Genomic DNA, 7,659 nt, shown 5'->3' with positions numbered 1-7,659 from the left:
TGTTTTTACTTACTAGTGACAAAACCTCCCATTGTTAATTGACACTCTTGTGTCCCCCCTTTAATTTACAATATTGTTACTCGTTAATGTCTTTAGCTACGACTAGTTAAAATGAATTTTTTTTATTTTTCTATAAATTCTCAAAACCACTCTCTTAGGACGATCCCAACCCTTGGTTGGGTTATTATACTATTGCACGATCATAGACACTTGCATCGGAAGTTGTGTCTTTGATTACGCAAACATCAATATTGTATATAACAATAAAATTTTGAGGTGTCTTTTATACTGTCAAATAATTGTTTCAGCAAATTTAGATTTACATTTTTTGAAATTGTTTGGTTGTTCTATATTTGGAAATTTGTTAAGGGTTCATAATATGGATATTTATATTAAATTAAATACAGATGCATTGTTCATATGATTCCCTTTTTTTCAATTAATTAGGTAGGCTTTATTAAGCTAAGGATTTTAGGAAACATCTTATCTCTCTATTTTTTCTTCATAATTCACTTGTGAAATTACATTAAATATATTATTGTTGTTACAATATTAGAGGATATTTAATATTTATTTTTCGATGAGAAATTGTAACTGTTTTTGTAAGTTATCATGGTTTGGTATGATATTGTCACGACCCAGGGGTACCCCCTAGATGTAACACCGCGTACTCGACCCTAAGGGATCTCATACAAGCCTCATAGCATATCATGACATAAGAACATAGGAAAATAGTGTGGAATTTAAAACTTTTCTTTACAATCGAAGTCTTTTATAAAATGAGAGGGAGTCTACAACACTATGTCTCAAACCATCTATAACACTTGAATACAATCTTTGGGACACGGCCCTTACAGAAGTTTAAAACATAAAAGAAAGACCTAAAGGGAAAAGTGAGTTTATACTCGAAGCTATGAGGACTCACCAAATCTTCAACTCCTTGCTCCTTAGAAACCTATCTTCTAAGAATGGAACTCAAGTCTCCAAACCCTAAACTTTGTGAAAAAAGTAGAAGAAATATGGGTTAGCACAAAAATGTACCAAGTATGGAAGCCATGCATAAAAAACCTTAAAACATGCAAAAAGGGACATTTTAGTTGAAACCATGTTATATGCCAATTTTAAACATCATCTTTGAAATATTTGGAGAATGTAGCTCATAAGACAACTCTTGCACAATTCATCATAGCATAAAGGATATCATCATAATCACAAGCATAGTCTCCAACATAAACATAAGGCATATCCCAATCTTCACAAGACATAGTTCACACACATAGTTAACTACCAAGATCATCTCATCATAATAGACTCATCACATAAGTAACCCTAATTTATACTCGTGCAATGCATAGATAGGATCCCATAATCTCATCTACACTAAGTACCACTTTTAGGCCACCATGCTCATACTTATCATTCTTTGACCTCATCCATAGTTAATACTCATAGACAAATAAACATTCATGTTCAATAACTCATATCAAGGAAAGCCACTCTTAGCAACAACCCATATCATAAGTGCATAAAGTCATGCATCTTCATAGCATAAGAAAGCCACACCATGACCCCTTTCATGGTCTACTTGTGCAATGCATAAGTGAAGTCCCATACCCCCACTCACACTAAGTAAAGCTCATTAAGAAATCATAAGTATAGTTCATGTTCATGTTCATAATTCATGTAAAGCATGCATTAACTCATAAATCATCATATCATAAGAGAAACATACCACAATCACTCCTAAGTTTAATTGTGCAATGCATAAGTGAAGTCACATACCCCCACTTATACTAAGTAGAACCTCTTGAGGAACCATAGTACATAACTCATGTTCTTGTTTATATTCTTGATCATTGAGGGAAATTAGCCTTAATCGACATGGACCATGTGAGCTACATGGAATCTGGTGTACTGCCCCACACCAAAAAGAGGTGTCCTACTTGCCTAAGATAGAACTAAATGTATTAGCTTTTAGGTGGATCCACTAGCTAAAGATATATGTGGGCACATAGTTATGGGATAGGGAGATTGCTTCTAGAAACCCCAAACCTATTGTATTAACGGGGGAGCTTCCATCTCATGAGATTATCTTTGGAGAACCCGGCCTTATTGACGGGAAGGCTTTAGTAGCCCGGGCTTATTGACGGGAGGGCCTCTACCTCATTTTCCATATCCACTCGGTGCTAAGCATTATTTCCCAAAAATTCATGTTTAGTCTTGAATTGAATTTACATGCATAAAGGAGTGTCTAAACCCTCCACCCAACACAATTCATAAAATAGCTCATGGATTCAATTAGGTGAGAACTAACTTTCAACCTAGAATCATCAATATGTGAGGAATAATTTCACATTAAAATCATGTGTTTTCATGAGAATAAACTTTCAATCAACACAAGAAGATTATCATAGTCCTAGACATTTCATGCATAGTCATATGTAAGGGTATGGACCGGGGAGAATGATCTTTCAACAATAACACAATTATACAATAGTCATAGGATCTTCACTTTCTAAGTGAATCATGAGTTCCTACCCAATTCTTATCAATCATGTAGAAACCCTCATAATTTACCCTCCAAGGGGTATGAATCAAACACAACCCAAACATCTAGAATTTCTACATTAGATAAAGGGAATATCATGATTCAATAATACAATCAACACCTTAGTCACATCATAGTCATGCATGAATGGGGTGTGTGTGTGATTGTCCTTCCAATGATACAACAACAACATTATCATCATAGACACTTCACTCTCAAAGTGTTCATAAAACATGCACATAATATCACAACCATGCATAATTCTCATATCTTGCATTCAAGGATTATAGGTCACATCAAATCAACATATCAAGCATTCATTATATTAGACATAGATATAGCCACAATTCAAGTAGTTCATTCATTGCATGCATAAGCTCATGTGCTCATATTGTAGGTCATGTGGGTAAAGTCCTTCCACAATAATACCATACATAATTCAACATGTATAATAGCTTCCTTCTTAAAGCCTCAACATTCATAGCTCCTTCATTTTAGCTTTTACTCTTTAAGCCTTATAAGTCATCTTCATACTACAAGCATTACTCTCAAGCAATACCTCACATGGTCATCATGTAAACCTAATTAACTCTCAAGGTAAACTAACCACATGCTTCATTCTTAACCAATTATAGTCATATAGCATCAAGTAGACTCAATCTCAATACTACCCAACAATGATCCATCATATAAGCCCTAACCTAATTCATTCATGTCTACAAGCTTTACTTATAAGCAATTCATGTTTAGGTCATCCAATCTAAGGCAATTCATAAAGAAGTTCATCAATCTTAGAAGGTCACATCTAAACCCTCAATTTGCCTCTTTCATGACATAACACTAGACTATATCAATTTCACCCTAGAATCTTAGGTTAATCAAGAATACATGTATAGTCATACTTAAATCATGTAATTACACCATAAACAATCATTATTTACTCAATTGGGCCAATATACAACAATACCCACACTTAAGAACCAAGTTGGAAACATTGGGGATTTCATGGGTTCTTGGGGGAATTCATCATTAACCAGTAACAATTCATCAATTCAATCATAATTCATCATAAATCAACCATTTAAAATGTTTTGGAAGTGAACCCATGACTTAGATTAAAACCCTAGCTTTTGGGGGAAATTGGAAGCTTTGAAATCAAGTTTTGAAGGGACTCTATGGGTGAAAGCTACCCATAGATGAAAATCTACCATACCTTATAAAGATTTCCTCATGACATTGAAGAGAAAAGGCTTCTCCTTCACCCCTAGACTTGACCTTGTTCTTCTTCTTCAATGGAGTTTCTAGAGAGAGAATATTTGGAGAGGAGGTGGTTTCTATTTTTCGGTTTGGGAATTATGAGTTGTAAAAGGGTATTTAATAGTTTAAAAAGCCTTAAATAAGTCTAAATAATCAATATAAACCTACCCCTAACTTAACTAACCACCCTAGGAATTTACCAAGTTGCCCCTCCCTTGGCCGAGATTGGGAAGTCTACAGGTGCCACTCACGCCCACCTGACCCACAGACCGTGAGTGGAGTCACGCCCCGTCCTGAAGGTCCGTGGGTGGTGGCTGCAACTCTTCATTTGGGGTCTTGACCTACGGGGCGTGGATGGACCTACGCCCAGTAGGTCCCATCCGTAGGTCCTAAGTTTTTGACAGCTTTTGGTTCTTGGGGCAGCCTTGGGGTTAGACTTTAGGGTCCTCCTCAAGGATCCTTGGTTGGTCCTTGGGGAGTCTTACCTTGACGTTTAACCCCTAAACCCCTCAACCTAAGCTCGGGGAACCATTTTACAACATAAAACCCCACATCAATCTCAACAACACACTCGTAAGGCTCTAGTTTGACCTACTAGTTTTCCGAGTCGTTACAGATATAGGTCTCTAATTGTGGGGACATGTAGGAGGAGCAGACATGGAAAAGGTTCTTGCAGAAGCATCTTGTCAACTGAATATTCTCATCTATCACCCAAAATAATAAAAAAAAAATTGTTGAATTATAAATAGATGTTTAAATGAAAAATTATCTCATTATTTTAATTGATTGATTTATTAGTTTCATTATTCATGCATATTAGAAGGTTTGGTTTTATTTTTTGGAAAATAATATTAATTTTTTTAATTATAATGTTAAGAAAATATTGATTGTTGAATTCAAACTATTATGTTTTCAAAACATACTTCCAAATGAAAATGTGTTAACTATATGTTCAAATAATTTTAAGCACAGAAGCTTATTTTGTTACTATTAGAATAGAATAGTTAACACGAATTTATCAATAAATTAACAAGAAGTCTTGACTAAAATTGTACTTAATAATTTTAAACTTAACAAGTATAAGGAGCTTTGAATTTAAAATTGTGTTAAGATTCGGATTCTCTTTTATTGACATAGTCTTAGATAAATTTTAATATTTTACTTAATTAATATGTCATATTCCTCTCGCTAAAATATATTAAGTGGATATTTTAATTTTTAGAAGGGTTGTAAATTTTTTTATATACATGTTACTTTTAAAATCTTTAGTAAACTTATTGACTTGTGCTAAGTAGTTATATCAATATATATGTAACAATAAAGTTAGGAAGAGAAAAAGTGAGGGTGATATTTTTCTTTGGTCAAGAAATACAATTATATTTTATTTTTTAGATTTTTTCTTATTTATGTGCTATATTAAAAGAACTAAAAAAATATTTAATTCTGTTAATTATATTAAATAAGAAATGCAAAGAAATTAAAAAGACAATTTTAGAATATATGTTTAATATAAAACTTAATTGGTTTTTATTTTCATTAATTACTCCCACACAACTTTTTGTTATCATGACCTATAAAAAAAATTAATATTAATATTCATCATATTATTTGTTGTTTCATATTGTAGCTCTATGAATAAAATCATTATAAATTTTTATAGAAGATCACATAGCTTTTTAGGTTGTTATATTTTCGGTGCTTATTATATTCATATTTTAATTTGATTTGAAGAATAAGATGAAGGATGGTGATCGACTTGTGGGAGTGGACGTCTATAAGAACTCGGAAGACATGTGTACTGATTTCATATTTTTCCTTCTATTTTCTAATGAGTAGGGAATTAAGAATGATGTTGCATTTTTATTGGTATGATTTCTCTTTATTTTGTATCTTATGTGAATTTCTTATTGCAATTTTTTTTGTTCAAAATAGTAAGAAAACTTATAACTTTATTGGAAGTCTATTAAGTACTAATGTAACGACCCGAACCGTCATTATTTAGAAAAGGATAAACATCGGGAGAAACTAGGCCCCTCCTCCCGACAGAGCGGGATAAATGCTGCTAAGGAGGCGGCGCTCTAGCAGGAAAAGGAGCGCCAGAGAGGAAAGGTCGGAGACAGGACTTAAATGACATGAAACCTTATTTTCTCATATTTTTTTTCAAAAACAGGCGAGGATCACCCCCAGAAACCTTCAAAAGGCTGCTCTACACTTGGGAAAGAAGGAGGAAGAGATTTCTAGTGCTAGGATGTCGATAGTTTGAGGATTTCCGGTCAAAATCCACCATTTCGAGGTCCGAAAACTAGGATTGGAGTTATAATCTCGGGCAACTGCTTGGCGCCCAGGTAGGCTAGGTTTTATTAATTTAGTAGTATTAAATATGTGTTCACTACGTAGTATATTGTTAATTGATGGTAGAATTCATGTGTAAGCCTTCGTGCACCAAAACAATGGTGGTTATACATGTATGTCTAGTGGTTACATGAGATGTGTATTATAGGGAGAAACCTCGTCATGTGATCTAGGTATAAATGATGGTTGATTTCTTGTTGTATGATATATGCATATAATTGCCCGTTGTATGTATTCATGTATGAGAATAAGGAATATAAACCGAGGCTAATGCACTGAGTATATGTATATGAATAATTACATGCCATGAACCCATTACTTGATTGTATGATTATGAGTATTGTTTGTTATGGGTGTGATTGTGATTATGGTTGTCCTGATTGGATCGGATGACACGTTCTGACATATATACTAGAACGGGTGTCACATTCTGACACATACATTGGATCGGGTGTCACGTTCCAACACACTAACAGTTTTGGCATGGGTTCCATGAGAGGACCATTGTGATTGTTTGTTTATGTCTACTTGTCATTGATAATGGAAGACGGTATGTTGCTCTAAAATGATATATGATCTATGTATTTTGTTTATGTGTGTTATTAAGTCGTGTTTACCTGTTATATATATCTCGTTACTGAATAAACTATGGATGGTCAATCCCAAATTGGGGTGTGTTATGGTGAGTAGAGGATGAGTTTCCAAGTGTTACCATGTATTCTGTTAGCGAGGTTATCAGTGTTCTTAAAAGTGGAAAGTGGGGAGGTGTTCGTGTCGTGAACGTTAAGTAGCTAGGTCTTACCTTGGAAGGGGATTCTTATTAAACGGTTAGCGAGCCTTGATAGAATGTACTATGGGGTCAAGGATTGAGTGGTGATGTGGCAGAAGTAAGGGTATGTCGTGAGTGGTCGGTCGGGTTAGTAGTGGTTACATCCGGATACTCCTCAATGTGATAGAATGGTTAAGCTATGTTCAAGAAAGAAGTGAGTAAGGGGGTTATAGTCATGTGTACTAGTATAGGTTAAAATATACGGAAATGGTAAGGGCAGGAAAATATAAAGGTGGAGAAATGAACGGTCGTATTGCATGGTTCCTACTAGTCGATTCCTTATATTATGTGGTGGGTATAGGGTTGACCGATGATGCCTATCAGTGCGTATGGTTTGTACTGATACTACTCTTGCTATGCCTTTTTGTCATAGTCTGGTTGTAGGGTCAGTGATACTTCATAGGTGAAGACGAAGACAATCTCCAATAGCTCCTAGTTTCCTTCCATCTGGTGCGAGCTGCGTCATTTGTTATTATGTTAAATGCCTTGTAAATCTTAGAAGCTCTTGTACTTTACAAGTCTTAATTTGAATCGTTGAACAGCTCTTTATTTTATAAAATTTTCATAAATCTTATTTATTCTCCGATTTTCTTAATTTTCCGCATGTCATTAACTGCTTGGGAATCGAGGGTCCTCCTACTTAGGAGTTAGAGTAGGTGCCCGCACGGCCCGA

The sequence above is a fragment of the Solanum tuberosum genome, unplaced genomic scaffold (genome assembly GCF_000226075.1).
Source record: "Solanum tuberosum cultivar DM 1-3 516 R44 unplaced genomic scaffold, SolTub_3.0 scf00041, whole genome shotgun sequence".
NCBI lineage: Eukaryota > Viridiplantae > Streptophyta > Magnoliopsida > Solanales > Solanaceae > Solanum > Solanum tuberosum.
This window is presented reverse-complemented; position numbering follows the sequence as displayed.